The sequence below is a fragment of the Canis aureus genome, chromosome 30, assembly GCF_053574225.1.
Source record: "Canis aureus isolate CA01 chromosome 30, VMU_Caureus_v.1.0, whole genome shotgun sequence".
NCBI classification, from domain to species: domain Eukaryota; kingdom Metazoa; phylum Chordata; class Mammalia; order Carnivora; family Canidae; genus Canis; species Canis aureus.
The window spans coordinates 35,643,085-35,661,268 of record NC_135640.1 but is presented as its reverse complement, the minus strand read 5'-3'; the positions used below and the strand labels follow the sequence as shown (position 1 = coordinate 35,661,268).

The 18,184-nt window shown below is 43.1% G+C and overlaps 1 long non-coding RNA gene across 1 annotated transcript; it reads left to right on the top strand.

Annotated features, from left to right (window-relative positions):
• The first annotated feature begins 10,058 nt into the window (after nucleotides 1-10,058).
• On the top strand, nucleotides 10,059-16,316 carry LOC144301919 (uncharacterized). The gene is made up of 2 exons (XR_013368831.1): nucleotides 10,059-10,152; nucleotides 15,425-16,316. It is a non-coding gene; the product is annotated as an uncharacterized LOC144301919 (long non-coding RNA).
• Nucleotides 16,317-18,184: the final 1,868 nt, after the last annotated feature.

Below are 18,184 nucleotides of genomic sequence, written 5' to 3'. Positions count from 1 at the left end.
TTTTAATTTTTAAAAAAGATTTTATTTATTTATTCATGAGAGACATAGAGAGAGAGGCAGAGACACAGGCAGAGGGAGAAACAGGCTCCATGCAGGGAGCCTGACGTGGGACTTGATCCCGGGTCTCCAGGATCAGGCCCTGGGCTGAAGGCGGCGCTAAACTGCTGAGCCACCCAGGCTGCCCTCCCCCATCACTTTTTGACTTATTTATAGGTTGGTATATAGAGATTAGTTTTTTCTTTTAAATTTTTTAAATTTTTTTATTTAAATTCAATTAATTAACATATATTATTAGTTTCAGAGATAGAGGTCAGTGATTCATCAGTCTTGTATAATACCCAGTGTTCGTGAACATCATGTGTCCTCCTTAATGCCTATCACCCAGTTACCCCGTCCCCCAACCCCTTTCCCTCCAGCAACCTGTTTGTGTCCTATGATTAAGAGTTAGAGATTAGTTTTGCCATTATTTAAACTTCCTATGAATGGAATCAGACGGTATGTGCTTTTTTGAGTTTGGCTTCTTTTGTTTGGACATATTTGAAAATCATCCATGTTGTTGGGTATGTCAATAATTTATTCTATTTCTTAGTGGTGAATAGTATTCCATTGTATAAATGTGGCATATCCAGTTCTGGCAATATTTATTACAAAGATTTCTTTCTCGATGACTTTGGCATCTTTGTGGAAAATCAGTTGGCCATCTGTGTGTTGATCCATTGATTGTCTATTTTATTCAATTGATTTATATGCATAACTTTATGCCAACATCCTGCTGTCTTCACTATTACTGCTTTATAATATACCTCAAAATCACATAGTATAAGTCTTCCAAATTGGTATTTGTTTTTCCAAATCACCTTGGATATTCTAGATCCTTTTTGGAATCATCTCATTTGTTTCTTCAAAAAAAGCGTGATGGGATTTTTATACAGATTGTGTTGAACCAATACCCAAGTTAAGGGAAAAGGGACATTTTCACAATTTTGAGTCTTCCAATCAATAAGCATGGTATATCCAGTTATTTAAGCCTCTTCCATATTTCTCGTAAATGTTTTGTAATCTTAATGTAAAATATTTTGTAATCTTTCAGTAGATTTACTCCTATGTAATTGAAGTTTTGGATGCCATTGTACTGATTTTTAAAATGTCATTTTCAAGCATATGTTACAGGTATATAGTAATAAAACTAGTTTTTTATATTAACTTTATATCTTAACAACCTTGCTAAATTCATGTAATTCCAGTGATTTATTTATCCATAGTATTTTCTTGATATATAATAATTAATAACTAACTAGATAGTCAATAAATTAAGAAACTTAGGTGTTATAGTTTTAATTATCTGTTATTACATCTTTGCTTCTAAGGATTTTATTGCTGTGGTGGTGGTGATGATAGTTTTGATGGGGATGATTTGCACAGAGAAAAGTTCATAAAACAAATCTTTCATATCAATTGCAAGATTTCGAAACCGTGTGGTTAAGCTCCTAAGTAACCCCTAGATTACTAGACGCCTGGGTGGCTCAGCGGTTGAGCCTCTGCCTTTGGCTCAGGGCATGATCCCGGGGTCCAGGATCCAGTCCCACATCGGGCTTCCCGCATGGAGTCTGCTCCTCCCTCTGCCTATGTCTCTGCCTCTCTCTCCGTCTCTCATGAATAAATAAATAAAATCTTTAAAAATAAATAAATGAATGAGTCCCACAACTTCGTAACTATTTATAATTTACACCTTTGTCTAGAGAATTTTAAAATTGTAGTAATTAGTGTTAATATCTAGTACTACAACTTTTCTCCAATTCTTACAGCATGTATTTCCTGCATATGCATGGCAGATACTGTTTTGAAATACCCTCCAACTATCATTTGGTAAATCCCTTACTCAGTTTGGCATCCATGCCATGTGGGAGGAACAAGATTGGAAATTACAATAGCTATCACTTAAGGGCACATAGATTGTATACCAGGAACTGAGCTAAGCGACTTATGTGCATTTATTCTTCCCAAAGACCATATGAAGTTAGAATCATCGTTAGACCTATTTTACAGACCAGAAAACCAAGGCTTATATTCATTTGTTTGCCAGGTCACACAGTTAATGAGTAGCAGAATCGAGATCTGAATCAAAGTTCCTGACTTTGGAGCCCTCGCTGTCGACCAAAGCAAACGTCATTCCTATAGAAAAAAGAATTTAGCCAGGCTTAAAAATTCTTAGGCTGATAAGGAATGATACCAGCTTCCATTTGTTGCTATGTAATGGTTGAGGTGTAGTAATAAATTTCTTGTATCAGCTGATTAAGGGATCTACTAGGAAGTCCAAGATCTCTTCTGCAATCCCTGGTTATCATGGGGACCTGTGTGAGGGTTACAGAGCTCCTTAGCTGGAGAAACAACATCAAGGCCAACCTCTGCAGAGGGCAGGTCACCCACGGTGCCATATACAATGGGGCACATCAAGTGAATTAGAATGCTGTGTGGTGCTTCCTGCCATCGGAGGAGCACATCCAGTTCACATGGACACAACCCACGCAAGCCCGCTACACAGATGCAGATGACGCCAGGGCTGGAATTACAGAGCGACCCCAACCCCCAAACAAAACAAAACAAACCCAACCAAGGGCAGTAAAAGCCTGGAATAACAAGCCCAGAAAGCATCAGCACCAGAACTGCAAAAGGTTGCCCTGTATGCTGCAGATTACAGAATCATAAAGAGACGCTTGTAAAACAAAGCCTGTTGTGCTTCAGCACAGGCCGCACTTGGCAATCCCATTGCTGTATCTGGTTTCATTGAGGGAGGAGGGAGTCCTTAAGAAATGGGCTTGAGACGATTCAGCCAAGAAGACTCCATCTTCGCCGATTCTATCCAATGAACTCCATAGCGATGTTTTCATGATAATTTAAATTTTTCTTTGTGTTGACCTTTACCCTTCATACCTTAGACACGTAGGGGTGGGGAGAGTACTTTATAACTCCTGGTGACGTTCCAAGAAAATGTCACTCACTGGTACCAGCACTATCCTGGAATTTCCAGTCTGGAGAATGGAATTTGGCAGGGTCCTTCAACATCAATCAGGGTACCTGCAGGTAACAGTGTGCTCTCCAGCTCCAAAAGGCATTCCATTCCAAGAATCTCCATCTCTTCATTTGGAGGTTGGGTTGGAAGTTCACTCCTTTGCAGGCATCTCCTTTTTCAACCCCTGGAAACCCCTCAAGCCTGAGGCGTGTCCTGAACCTTGGATCTACAACTATAGCTGTGGAATAAGAGTGGATACTGCTTGCTTCTAAACATTGAAGGACACATTCTCTTGGGATGCTTTATGCCACTTAACATCATTGACCTTGTCGTGAACAAAGAACACAGAAATAACAGTTGGCAAACCACATGACTCTGAATATGCTCTGTGTCACAAGGCATATAAGAGGAGGTTTAAAAGTACATTAATGGTACTCTCTGAAACAATTTAACCACACCTGAGAATTGCTTTTATTAATATACTTCAGTAAGGGTGTTATAGGGAACATGCTGTGCATTGCTGTTCTCTGAATGGCATACTTCTCCAACTTGAATTGTTTTGAAACTGGGCCAATAATCTTGTTTTCACAAAACCCCTGAGAATATGTGGCTTTCTACACGGTGTCATTAAAATCCTTGGTAACAAGTAGATATACTCTCTAGAAGCTTTTGTTTAAAATGTTTTGTCTTTCAGTATCTCCCGCTTTTACTCTATATTGTGAACATTTTCAAGGATACAGAGAAGGAGAAAAAATAGTATAATGAACACCTATATACTCACCATCCACATTTAACAATTATTAGTATTTTGTCATATTTGCATCAACCTGGATTTTTCTTGTAATATAAAATAAATTACAGACATTACTACAGGAACCTAAGTGTCTCTAAAAAATATGAATATATTCCCACATAGCCAGCACTGCCTCCATTGCCTTCACTGGCAATGTGCTATCCTGCTACTTCCTTCTCACTGGCAGTTAGGGAATTTTAAGCAGACTCCCTGAACCAAGACCCAAACCAAAATCAAGAGCTGGATGCCTAACTAACTGAACCACCCAGGCATTCCCAAAGTGGTGGTTTTCTAATTTGATCATTTACTTGATATTTCTTAGCATTCTTTCATAATGGAGAGTTTTGTCTCAAAACCAGGGCTATTCGATAACCCTGATGTATAGCCTAATATTTTCCCTATAGTTACCAATTTTTAGAGTACATTGGCTTATTGTTCTGGAACCTTTGAAATAAAATAATTCACTGTCCTTATATTGTAAATGCCATATTATTTGTAGTTTACTGGTGTAAATGGCTTTAGCGTAACATTACAACTCCAGGTATATAGGACACTGAGGCATCAGTAAATTTAGTAGAATCACTTAATTCAGCAATAAACAAAAGAAAAAGTCAAACTGGTTAATTAAGTTGATTGGTTATTGGACTCAAATGACAGTCAAATCCATAAAATGGCTTGTCTGGTAGCCTCACAGTTGACCCTGCCCCAGTCTCAGTTTTTCGAGGAATAACAGGGAGGGTGAGTTTGTAAGAAGAGGGAGGGGATGTAGAAAGAGGGATTTCCCTCATTGTTTCCTGTACCAGGATTTTAAGTTTTGCATTGTCATGAGCCAAAAGCATCTGAGTGGCCACTACGTTCAAATTGCTCCCCTCATTGGGCCAAGGGAGCTAAGGGAGCCCAGAGGGGAGCTCCAGAGCACGGACTACTGTTAGAGAAGCCCATGTCATGTGGCAATGCCTGGGACCTGTTCCTCCTTGTTCAGCCATTGGCTAGGACAACACAAGGACAGTGTGACCCTGGCTCAAAAGCTGAGACAGGCTTGATGTGACACAGCAGGCCCTTTCCCTTTTTTACTTTTAAATTTAAGTATAATTGACATATAAGATCTTATTAGTTTCAGGTGTACATCATAGTGATCTGATATTTTTATACAGTATGCAATGATCTCCACAGTAAAGGTCGTCACCACCTGTCACCTGTAATAAAGTTATTATAGTATTAGTGTTTACTTTACCTCTGCTGCCCATGACATCTCCATGACTTACTTATTTTATAACTACAAGTTTTTACCTCTCAATCCCCTTCATCTATTTCACCCATCTCTCCAAACCCTCCCCCATCTGGCAGCTAAGTTTGTTCTCTATGAGTCTATTTCCATTTTGATTTTTTCTTTTTGTTGTTGCTGTTCTTTAGATTCCAAATATTAGTGAAATCATACAGTATGTCTTTCTCTGTCTGACTTATTTCACTTAGCATAATACTTTCAAGTTCTATCCATGTTATTGTAAATGGAAGGATTTCATTCTTTTTTGTGGCTGAATAATACTCCATTGTATGTGTATACCACATTTTCTTTATCCGTTCATCCATCGATGGATGCTTAGGTTGTTTCCTTTTTTAAAAAAATATTTTTTTAATTTATTCATGAGAGACAAAGAGGGAGAAGCAGAGACATAGTTGGAGGGAGAAGCAGGCTCCCTGTGGGGAGCCCAATGTGGGACTCAATCCCAGGACCCTGGGATCATGACCTGAGCCAAGGGCAGACACTCAACCACTGAACCACCCAGGCACCCCTGCTTAGGTTGCTTCCATATCTTGGGTGTTATAAACAATGCTGCAATGAATGTGGGGGTGCAGATATCTCTCTGAATTGTTGTTTTCATTTTCTTCAGAGAAATACCCAGAAGTGGAATTGCTAGATCATACAGTTTATCTATTTTTAATTTTGAAGGAAAATCCATACCGTTTTTCACAGTGGCTATACCACAGTGAGGCCTTTTTTGAAGGGGGTCAGAGCAGCTCACCCCATGCTGCACCAATGGCATGTAGGACCCTCCGTCTGACTCCCCAGCCACACTCCCACCACCTGTGCTCCACCCCGCCTGGGCTTCTTGCGGTTATTTCTTGGGAAACTGAGTCCCCTCACATGTCTAGCCTGTTCAGCTTTCCACTTGCTCTGCACTTGGCTTTTGGTGTCCAGCTCCAGGTTCTATGATCCTAGAAATGTTTCCTTTCTGAGCATCTCTCGCTCTATTATAAGTACTGATTTTCTCATATGTCTTCCTTGGACTGTGAGCTCATGTGAAAGGGAGACAATATTATTTCTTTCTGAATCTCTCTTGCCAGCATCGAGCTGCCCCGTAGTAGGTGCAAAGAAAATGTCCTCTGAGTGAAACAAATGAATGAAAACAACAACAACAACGACGACGACGACGACGACGACGACAGCAACCACCCAACAACATATGACTTTGACTCATCCTAGGGAATGCATTGACTTCCCTCCTTCTCCCTTCCATAAGGCAAATGGCTGAGCTGACTTTGTTCAAACTGCTCTGGGTAAAATGCACCTGGGGCTGCAATATACAGACCCTGGACAATTTCAGGCTCTAAGGGAACAAATGGTTTGCATATTAAGAATAGCCAAGGAGGATCTATAGAGGACCAGGGATGGAGAGTCAGAGGGGGTTGGGTGGAAACTGGTCTCAGTTTACAAAAATGCATTGTAGTCAAGAGCTTATTAAAGCTGAACTGAGTAAACAGACCCCTCCCCCCACACCCGTAAATGAAAGCGGTCATGTAATCGTGCTATGATTAAGGAATGCCATGAGTAAAATGCTCCAGAATATGTGAATAGACATAAATCAGCAATTCCAGTCTTCGAATGCAACATTCTTTAACATCCATTAATCTGCGGTTGGCTCCTCTTGAGGCTCTGGGGCCCCTCTGGGCTCCTCTATCTCTTAATTGAAGCGGTGTGCCTTGGAGAATTATTGCTTTCCTCCATCAACTCTCCCTTCCAAGGGTGGATTGCAAAACAAACACAGGAAAAAGAAACTGGATTCAATTTCTAGGCAAGAGCTTTTTCTGAGTGAGTCTATGTGATGTGCATGCCCCCAAACCTGAGGCGAGTGGGCCTCCTGGACCAGGCTCCTAATTGCTGGTGAGTGAGTACTCCTCGTTGGGCCGTCTTCCCCAGTGACTCTGGGGTATGATGTAGTTGATGAAATGCAGGGCTACAAATCAATTCACAATGGGATGAAGAAGTTCTCTGGAAAATGTAGCTGCAGCATCTTTAATATATTCCATCTCCTTTTATCCCAACCTTCTCACTCCCGGAAGCCTAAGAATTTGCTGTCAGCGTCCACTCAGTAGCTACAAGCACCTCCCTCTTCCTGCTGGCAGACAGATGTCTTCCGGCCTCCCTGCCCATCACTGTGAGGCCCCTGACTTATAATCCTGAACCCAAGAAGCAGGGCTTGCTGAGGCCAGACCATCACTTGGGCTTTGGAATTAATTTAAAGGGGACCAAGATGCCCAGAGTAGACGGGCCACTTCATTTAGGTTCATATTATGTCATTGTGTGAACAAGAAAACACTTTTGCACATGGCAGCCTGCCAGTGCCACATTTGGAAGGGATGGAGCCCGGGCCATCCAAATCCTGCAGAGAAAGAGAATTTCCACGAAGCATCTCATAAACTGTAATAGGGAGAGCTTATATGGGCAGGCTATGGTGATGGTGCAGCCCCACCTTGGAGGGCAGGGTGACTGCAAGTGTCCCATTTCACTGGAAAGAGAGAAAGGTGAAAGAAGAAAGAAAGAAAAGAAAAGAAAGAAAGAAAGAAAGAAAGAAAGAAAGAAAGAAAGAAAAAGAAGAAAATAGAAAAGAAAGAAAAAGGAAAAAAGTTTTGATGAAAAACACAGAGGAGATTATTTGGTTATGTCATGATTATCTTTATAGGGTTGGGTGATATTTGCTGAGTCTCCTAAGTCACAGACTTCTTAAGTTCTCAATTTTAAAAAATAATATGTATTTCTTTAGAGTTGCTTAGCACACTTCTAAAAAACCTACTGTGATAAAATCTTTTAAAAACATACTGTGGGGGATCCCTGGGTGGCGCAGCGGTTTGGCGCGGGCCTTTGGCCCAGGGTGTGATCCTGGAGACCCGGGATCGAGTCCCACGTCGGGCTCCCGGTGCATGGAGCCTGCTTCTCCCTCTGCCTATGTCTCTGCCTCTCTCTCTGTGACTATCATAAATAAATAAATAAAAAATAAAAAAAAAATAAAAATAAAAACATACTGTGGGCCTATGTGCTTTACAAATATTAACTTACTTCCTCTTTCTAGCAAGACTATGAAGTATCTTTCTCATATGTTAATTGCAATTCAGTGGTCATATTATTAAATATATAGGATATCTCTTATATGTGTGTGTTAAACTTCCTCCAATAAACTGATTTAAGCTTTCATACCAAGTTACTAACTAATAGGTCCTAGTATAATTAATGATGGAAATAGGACTCACTAGTTCACTTAGGTATAATGGATATAAAATGAGACCTGTTAATATGATCAAAGACCTCTTAATAATTTTCTGACTACTGATGATTTTAGGTTTTGATGGTTTTCAAGTAACCTTATGAAATCAAACTAAACTGGAAAATAACTTAAAAAGGAAAAAATACAAAGTACATTCTGGGGTTAAAACTGGCCATTGGTGACTAGTGTCTTTAATCAACTCATGGCTGTTTATGACTCTACTTTCTGGCTCTTCAGGTTTCTATTGGTTCTGAGCAACCGCAGGAGGGGGAATTAGGGAATTTAGTTACAGAACAATCTGTAAAACAAAACAAAATTCCTTTGAAAGACTTCACAGCACTGTTTATGGTAAAGGCCAAACTCCTGCAAATGTGCCATGCTTTCTGAAAGCCTTGGGCTCTACGCTTCCCCCTTGAAGGGTGGAGGGTTTTCGACATGCTGCAGGGTGTGCTTGAGCCTGGCCAATCCAGACTGTGAACACCTTTTCCTACCGCTGCATTCAGTGACATTGGTAGTTTGATGTCAGCCATAGTAGGAGCATTTACACCACAGACATTGGCAGACCCTAGGGGCACCTGGGTGTCTCAGTCGGTTAAGCATCTGACTCTTGATTTTGGCTCAGGTTGTGATTTCAGGGTCATATGATCGAGCTCCACATTGGGCTCCTCGCTGGGCATGCAGCCTGCTTAAGATTCTCTCTCTCCCTCTGCTCCTCCCGTTTCTCTCGAAAGAAAGAAAGATGAAGGAAGAAATGAAGGAAGGAAGGAAGGAAGGAAAGAAAGAAAGAAAGAAAGAAAGAAAGAAAGAAAGAAAGAAAGAAAGAAAGAAAGAAAAAGACAGAAGAAATTGGTAGATGTTATAGCAGGGCTACTTGCCACCCCTAGAACCAGGTGACCAGTATACCACCAAGAAAGGAAATCTGAGACTTTATGGATTTTTCCAACAAGTCAGGGTTACATATAAAAGGAGGAGGGGAGGTGGGGAAGAAAGGGAAATGGGGGAAAATGGAAACCACAGGACTCTAAGAATATTGCAGGGTTGGTTCTGAAGAACCAGTAGCTCTGGTGTTCAAGATGGCCATCTTTCAGAAGAACCAGGGAGAGAGCATGGTGACCTCATGGCTGTCCTCACAAGATCCAGGAAGAGGCAGGCAGAGAGACAAAGCCACTTTCCCATCTACTACCTCAAATCCATCATGTGCCTGTTTTTACACACATGCTGGGCATAGCCAGCCTCTGCTGTAAACTTTGTTCCCACTTGACTTGCCTTGATTCTGGGAGAACAGCAAAATTAGCTCTTTTGTAACTTGTATCAGTCAGCAGAAAACATCAAGGCAACTGTGTTAGTTTCCTATTGCTGCTATAACAAATTACCACAAACCAAGTGGCTTAATACAAATGTACTCTCTTACAGTTTTGGAGGTCAGAAATCAGTCTTATTGGGCTAAAGTCCAGGAGTTGGCAGGGCTGTATTCCTTTCTGGAGGCTCCAGGAGAGAACCCATTTTCTTCCTTTTCCAGCTTCTAGTGGCCACTTGCTTGCTTGGTTCATCATCCATCCTTCTGTGATCAAAGCCAGCCGTGGTGGTCCAGGCTTTCTCACATTGTACCCCTCTGACAGTGACACTGCCTCTGTCTTCTACATCTAAGGGCCCTTGTAATGACAGGTCCACCCAGATAACTCATGATGATCTTCTTATTATGATGTCATCTGGTCAGCAGTCTAAATTCCATCTACAACCTCAGCTGGCCCTTGCCATGGAAGATAACATATTCACAGATTCTGGGGATCACGACATGGACACCTCTGGTGAGAAATGATTTTGCCTATTACAGCAACACATGTCACCTAAGGTCTTCAGTGAAACACCTGGAAGTGACTTTACAGCTACATCTATCTTTTTTTCTGGAGGGACCTAACCAAAGTAACTAAACCAACCCCAGCCTCTTTCCTTAGTGACAGCCAAGGACATGTAGGGGTAAAACCACAACTGTTCTAGATACTGGGAGTGGGTTTACCTGGTACTCCTGTCGTCTTAAGGACTCAAATCAGAGGTGCTAAGGTTTTCCTCCCCTAAATGGTTATTCTATCCAAACTTCTTAAAATTATGTCCCTAGTTTCTATGGCTTAGATATAGCTGGAAGTTCTCTGGTTCCTGCCACTCTTGCACATATACTAAAGCCGAGCATACAGCAAGTACACCTACTTAGAGAACCAGACATCCTCTTGACACATAACATGGATGTATAATGGAAGACTTATGGACGCAAAAGAAGGTTAATTGTGCTGACCTCAGGGGACCGAAACATGGCCCTGGCCTACCCCTTTGGTGTCGTTTCCCAACCTTTATTGTCTCCAGAATTTTCAAGGACTCCACAGATAGGGTGAAGCTGACTGGGGAGCTGGGGGAAGGGGGCCAGACTTAAGAAATATGACTCTGAGGGTCATCAAACATACTTTCCCACCAAGGGAGGAGTACCTTTCCTTAGAGTTTGAGGGACCGACCAGAATTAAACCAACATCTCTCTCCTGATAACATAATTTAAATACAGTGTAATAGTGTCTGGAGGAGTGGATTTGAGGATTATTAGTTTCACTGCTTGGAAATGGGTCCCAGAGGAGACCATGCACCCAGCCCAACAAATCGTTGAACCTCTTTGGGTTTGCAGAGCCCTGTCAAAGGACCCTCTGTGTCACCCATTACTCTACCATCCCCAACAAAAGGCCTCCTCTCCAAACCTCTAAGCCACCAAGTCAGCCAACATTTTCTAATAATCATTTCCTACATAAAATCAACAAGGGGAAAAATTCCTCTTCAAGCACATGTCTAGATGATTACATTTCTCTTTGACAGAGAATTATCAGTGACGGCCCCATGGCTCATAAGACTGTAGAGATTGCAAACCTCTGATTAATGGGGTAAGACAGATTGTTGATATTCATGGAATTCAATATTCCAACCTCAGACCCATGTTTACAGCACATTGACTTGCAACTCTGAAAAGGGCCCTGCTTTTTTATGTTGGGTTATTAGGAGAGTGCTCTAGAGTGAGGAGCCAGGCCAACATGTCTAGTTGGGTAGCCTAAACCAAACCATGCATTTTAGGTAGTGATTTAGGATTTAAAACCCAAATAATGCATGGCGATACTCTGGCCACAATATTTTTCCTATTGTATTTGCACCCAGGCATAGATTAAACCCTTCAAAGTCCTGGTCCGGTGTGATCAACTTTTCAAAACAGTGTGGCACTTTTCTTGTTCAAACAAGTAGCAGAGAAGGTACCTCATGTGTCCTAGGCAGCAATCTTTTGTTTCTTCACTTCTTTTATTTAAAAAAATGAGTGAGTAAAAACATGGAGCTCGTCATGAAATATGACTCCCCTAAAGAATGATAACATTTCATTCTGCATTTGTGTGGCACCCAAGCTCATGGTTAGATGAAGGTGACCGCTTTCATTCCCATCATCTTGTTATGGCTTCAAAATCACGCTGTGTTATTATTTGCCCCATTTTGCAGAGGAGCTAAATGAGGAACAGAATGAATAACTTACCCCAAATTACCCATGAAGTCAGGGTTATTAGAATTCCCAGGCCAGTGGGCTCACCACAAAACTGCACTGCTTGACAAATAGACAGTGTGCCAAGCACAAGCCAGCTCTCTCCATCCCTCATGATCACTGTCTACTTCCCAGGTGGGAAAGAGGCCAGATGTAATTTGCTCATGCAAAAAAAGAGCAAAGAATGGGTAGGGGGTCGTTTGAATATTTTAAAGATAAGAGAGAAAGTATTTCTTTAGAGGTTACCGAAAATTATTTTTTAAAGCAAAGCTGATGAGTAAATCATAAATACAAGATGACACGTGGGTTGGAAGCTATCCATTGTGGAGGACTGGTGGAGCTTTACATTAAATGGCTCCTTTTCCTCAGGAATACTCCAGAAGAGATATTGTTATGTTTTTAGAGCCAGAATGTGTGTGTGTGTGGGGGGGGAGTTTAGTATTTAGCTGAAGAATGACTAGAGTTATGAAGGGGATAAAGGTTATCCTTGTTCTTTTCCTATTTCTCTCGGGTCCCACCTCTGCTATGGTCTACTTCGTGTCCTTGGGTTGTCCTGGCGATTCATGTCCATTAAGAAGACCTCACAAAGAAAAAAAAAAAAAAAAAAAAAAAAAGAAGACCTCACAAAGAGGAAAATGGAAAATGGAAAGCTCCATTGTCCCAGATTTCCCATCCCCATCAAACATTACCCATCCTAGCCCTATTTCCTCAGAATATCAGTTTCCTATATGAAAATGTGGGTGGATTAATCAGAGAAATTACCTTGGGGAATACATTAGCTAGCTGGTAAGTCACCTGGTGCAGATGATAATAATAATGACATTCTTCACTTCATTTTCATGCATGGAGATATTTAACATTATATCACGGAAGGAATGCAAAGAAAATGAAAAGAAATGATACTGAGCTTTTGCCATTTAAAATAAGATTTTGTGAGGTGCCTGGGTGGCTCAGTGGTTGAGCATCTGCTTTTGGCTCAGGTCATGATCCCCGGGTCCTAGGATTGGGTCCCACATCCGACTCCCTGTGGGGAGCCTGCCACTCCCTCTGCCTATGTCTCTGCCTCTCTGTGTGTGTCTCTCATGAATTAAAAAAAACATAAGATTTTGCAGCAAAATAATAAACTTGAAAGTCAGGTGTCTTTGAGAGAAAGGATTTCCACCATTCTTTTCTATCCCCTTGGCATACCAAGAGTCAGGCATGGAAGACGAAACCATAGAGTTTTATATTCAGAGGGAAGGAGGGAGTCATGCCAGCGACTTCCAGCCCTGGAGGATTTGGGGACACAGGCAGTGGGCAGGAGGAGTTAGTAGTGAGATGTGTGGGTCCCAACTCATCTCTTCTGGCAGAGATCCAGAGAGAGGGAAGTGCTTTCACTAAGTTGAGGAAAATGCAAAAGATAGAGGGGTTGGTATGCTCTCTGTTTGGGGGACATCACTCTGTTGGGTAGTTCCTCACCAACATAGAATGCCCCAGAGAAACCAAGAAGATGGAGGAGCATTCACTGGCAGAGAGGGTCTAGTGGCACTAAGTGGTGATTAAGCCAAGAAGGGGAGGGCCTGCCAAGTGGCTCCATATGGTGGGTGCCATGTGGCCTGCATTAGAAGATGTCTAGAGGTAGATGGGCTCCATGGTTAGAATCCCAATTGGTCAAGGTTTCATGATCCATGGACATCAGCTGGCCAACTCTACGTAAGGGAGAAACATCTAGACCCTCCCATAGACCTGGATTAGTACCAATGCCTCCAGGGCACATAAGCCCTCCTCTCCCTTCCATATGCCCAGATATCACCTCAGAAGGGGCAACAGAGTGAGGATGGAATCAGACAGATGAAGTTAAGCCTTTGGAGACTGTCTAAATCAGTTACACTCTAGTGGGTCTGAGCACTGGGGCAGCTCCTCAAACTGCTGTCATCAGAGTATGACATAGATGTAAAAAATGAGGATAAAGAGGATGTGGTATATATATAGAGGAATATATATATATACACATACTCAGCCGTCTTGCCATTTAAAACAATGTGGATGGAGCTAGAGAGTAGAATGCTAAATGAAGTCAGTCAGTCAGAGAAAGATAAATACTATTTGATTTCACTCATATGTGAAATAAAAAAATAAGACAGATGAACATAGGGGAAGGGGAAAAAAGACAGGACAGAGAGGGAGGCAAACCAGAAGAGACTCTTTACTACAGAGAACAAACTAGGGGTTGATGGTGTGGTGAGTAGAGGGTAGAGGGCGGATGGGCTAGATGGGTGATGGGCATTAAGGAGGGCACTTGTTAGGATGAGCACTAGGTGTTATAGGTAAGTGATGAATCACTGAATCTACTCTGAAATCAATTTGTTAACTAACTAGAATTTAAATTAAAAACAAAATAAAATAATAAGATCATTAAAACTGAAAAAGTAAAAATAAATGAAAATCTTGAGGGTGGACATTCAGAAGTTCTTGTAGAAATTTGACAGAATAATTTTATGTTTATTGAAATAATCATAAAAAATGGCTTGTACTTTGTGTGTCTTATTAAATTTTACTTTTGGTAATTCATTTCTATTGGATTTTATGAAAGTATCTGTAACCAGTTGGAAATTAAAAACAGCAGCAAAAGTGGTCCCTCACCACAAGTAGCTTGAGAAGCACTGGGGTTATGGATGGAACTAGGTTTTAAACCAGGCTCAATACATTCTTTTCCCTTCAAATCAGTGAATAGGGACTTGTAAAGAAAGATCAGATTAGTTTTGGAAAAAAAAATAAGAAGCAACATTGCAATGTTTCCTGCGTGCCTGAACTATAATAAGAACACATATTTTCCCTTTTTTGCCCCCACTACATCTCCCGGGGCTTTCCTTCGGCCCCAGGACATCTGGTCTGTGGAGAACACATCTGCAGTGAGGCTCAGGGGAGGGTCCTGGCTCTCATCATCCTAGATAGCACCCCTCCGCAGGTCCTGTCAGCCCTCGGGACATGTCCTAAGGAGTAACCATGTGGGGCTTTAACACAGCAGGCTGGCAGATTTTACTCGAAGCTGGCACAGCTCAGGAGAGAGGAATTAGGAGAATGTATGAGCCTGGTGTCCCAGCAAAGTGGGACTTCACAAAACCGAGAGACCGAGTTCTGAATTCAGGGAACTTCCATTCCAGGGCATCATGATCATGGTCTTGGCCTTGTCGATGACAATCATCTCAAAGACAAATATCTGTTCTCAGATCCCAGATAGAAACATCCACAGTCACCAGACTAGTTGTTACAGAGGACTATTCTTGAATTTTGAGAATGCCTCACTTTCAGATACATCTATCTACCCCCGATTCCCTTAAATAGCGTCCTCACCAAACACATGCGAGTGATGTGTTCAGGATATTTAACTTCATTTCTCCAGGAGTGAGGGGAAACCTCACAGGTACAAATACAGTAGGAGACTCTTCAATGAAACTCAATCAGAACAAGGGAGATATTTGGCCAAAATCAGTGGAAGCCAATGGGGAAGGCAGCCCCATTCACTGACACTTTTTTTTTTTCAGAAGGACAGCTGTGGGCAGAGAGAGATCATAGTAACTGGTATGTCTTGCTGTTGTGTTTTGATGTGGGTCATCCCACTTAATGCTGACAGCCACCCACAGAGCCAACACCATTCTCTCATGGGAGGTAAGACGACACAGTGTGGCTAGGGAATCTGCCAAAGTCACGCTCCTGGAAGGTCAGAGCTCACTCCTGGAAGGTCAGAGCTGGACTTTCAAACCACGTCTGCTGGCCCGCCAAACTTTAGTCTTCCTACCACATCTGTAGCCTGTTGATCATGAGACCCCAAGCAAAGGGACATGATTGAATGGCCTGCAGGGTCTGTGGCTTGCTTCTGTCAATGTGTAGACTCCTGGCCTTGGTCACCTCCAATACAAACGAGGTATCTTCCTACCTATGATGGAGGCCAGTCTACCAAGAAAATACTGGAGGACACACTTGATCAATTGAGGACTCCAGAGAAGCAAACAACAAGTCCTGTCTGTGGCGGGGAGAGGTTGACTGACCACGAAGGAAGGAAGTGTCCCTGGAGGGTGCGCTGTAGCTGCCAGCCCACAAACAAGGTGGCCACACTCAGTGTCAGGAAGTAAGGTAATGAAACTACACACACCGGACAGCTGGGACCCCTGCAAAGTGTCCTTGTTGGAACATTGAGGGTTTGGGGGCTGATGTTTTCTGGGATAAGACTGGAGATGCAGATGGGAAATGCTTGAAGCAAAACTTCTTAAAATTTCTAATCCTGGGGAAGATCAGCCCAACCCAGATTGACTGTGCAGAGTGACCTGGAGATGTGTGCATCTATGCACACACGCCACCCTACAGAAAAGCAGAAGAAAACTGCTTGTCTGTTCACACGAGCAGTCTTGGGAGCTTCCATTAAAGTTGAAAATGTGAGATGGGATCTGCAAGTCTTTGGAGATTGTCACACACACACACACACACACACACACACACACACACACAACCACTGATCAGCCTTCACTTAGGAAAGAGAAACTGCCTGTAGCCGGTAGAGTTGTAATGAGCTGGCTTTTAAGACAGCCTGGAAACGTTCTTTGCAAACTCACATATATCCATCACCCTAGCAAGCCCCAGTGGGCTCCGGCACTCCTTTGGTTTTATAAACCATTGCAAACGTTTGAACGTTTGAGAAAACTTATGACCTTGGAACACGTTGCCTGTTTTCTTACAACTTAATGAGACTAAATCGTTGATAAGTTCTGTTTTGAAGCCTAATCGTTCACCCCCGGGCAGGGTGCAGGGAGCCAAATCCTACTTTCCATGGGACGGATTCCTACATGGAGGGCTCGCGAGGGTCATCGGCCCGCAGCCCCCTCCTCTGGCTTGTATTTTCCAGCGATTTCTGGCAAAGCCGAGGCGGTTTTAGCTTGATGTATCTTGGCAATTTGTTTGAAACCCCTCCTAATACATTCCAAATACTGGAAAAGCAACATTCTATAGTCAGACGGCATTCTTACGGGTATTCTAGAAAGCAGCACGGTTAGGGCCCTCAGAGTTAGGCAGAGCTGGACGTATTCATTCGTTTTCCTTCATTCATTTGACAAATATCCACCAGTGGCTCACAGACTTCCAGGCCTCTGGATGCCCTGGGCAGTTGAGGGGGGCCCTCGAGATGTCCGAGAGGCTGACCCTCACTCTCAGGGAGCCCAGAGTATGCTGGGATGGCCAGCAAATGAGGAAACAATTCTATAAACATCGAGGAGTTTGGTGAAAAGCATTTGTGGCTGTTTGGGGGAGGCTTCAGAACAGGAGGAGGTCATGGGAAGACATGTCTGATTCTGCAGATCCTTCCCCGTCGGCCTCAGGCCCCTCGATGCAGCAGCGGCAGGGACAGAACATAATCAGTGTTTATTAAGTGCCTCCTCGGTGATAACACATCCTGTGGGGGGATAATATATGCACCCCTGCCCTCAAGGAACTAGTTGGAATTAGCATTTGGAGAGGTTGGACATTCGCAGGCCTGGCCTGCTAGAAACACGTGAGGCAGTGGTTAAAACCCCAGAATACCGGTTCTCAACCTCAGATCTCAGGTCCACCATCTCAGCTGTGTGACTCTAGGCAAGTTTCTCAACCTCTCTGTGCCTCACTTCCTCCATTTGTGAAAGGACAAGCATAATAGTACCTATCTTCTATGAACGTTGTGAGGAACAGGTAAGAGAAACACTCAGAACAAGGCAGGCCTGAGTACGCATTCTTGTGGCCATTTGTGCTACTACCCTGGTGCTTAGGTCCATCTTTGGGGGCGGGGGCTGTGTTGCTGGGGTGTTGGGACAGGGCTGCACCAGGAGGCAGTCAATGTCCTTATAAGAAGGAGTGAGCAGGAGCAGAGCAGCCCTGGAATTATTGCAGGAGGCACAGAGGGAGGCTGTGAGAGCTTCTGGAACAGGAGGGCTTTACGTGGAAGGCGTGGTCTGGCCACGGCCCCCGACTCCTCTCAGGCACAGTGGCCTTCGCTGTAGCAGAGGTGAGACTATCTTCCTCTACCAGCTTGTGTCGACTGCATCCGGGTCCTGCTGGTGGCGGATCGGTGAGCCCAGCGTCCTGTCCATGGTGGGAGAGGTTAACTGACCACGAAGGAAGGAGTGTCCCACTCCACAGTCTCCCCTGGGTCAGCACTGCAAGCGTGGCCTTCCCCTGGGAGTCACCAGGGCAGGCCAATTGTGGGCTCGGGGCTCCAGGAAACTGCGAGAAAAGGTGCTAGGACGCTGGCTTGGCTGGCAGGGCTTCCCAAGCATTGTCCT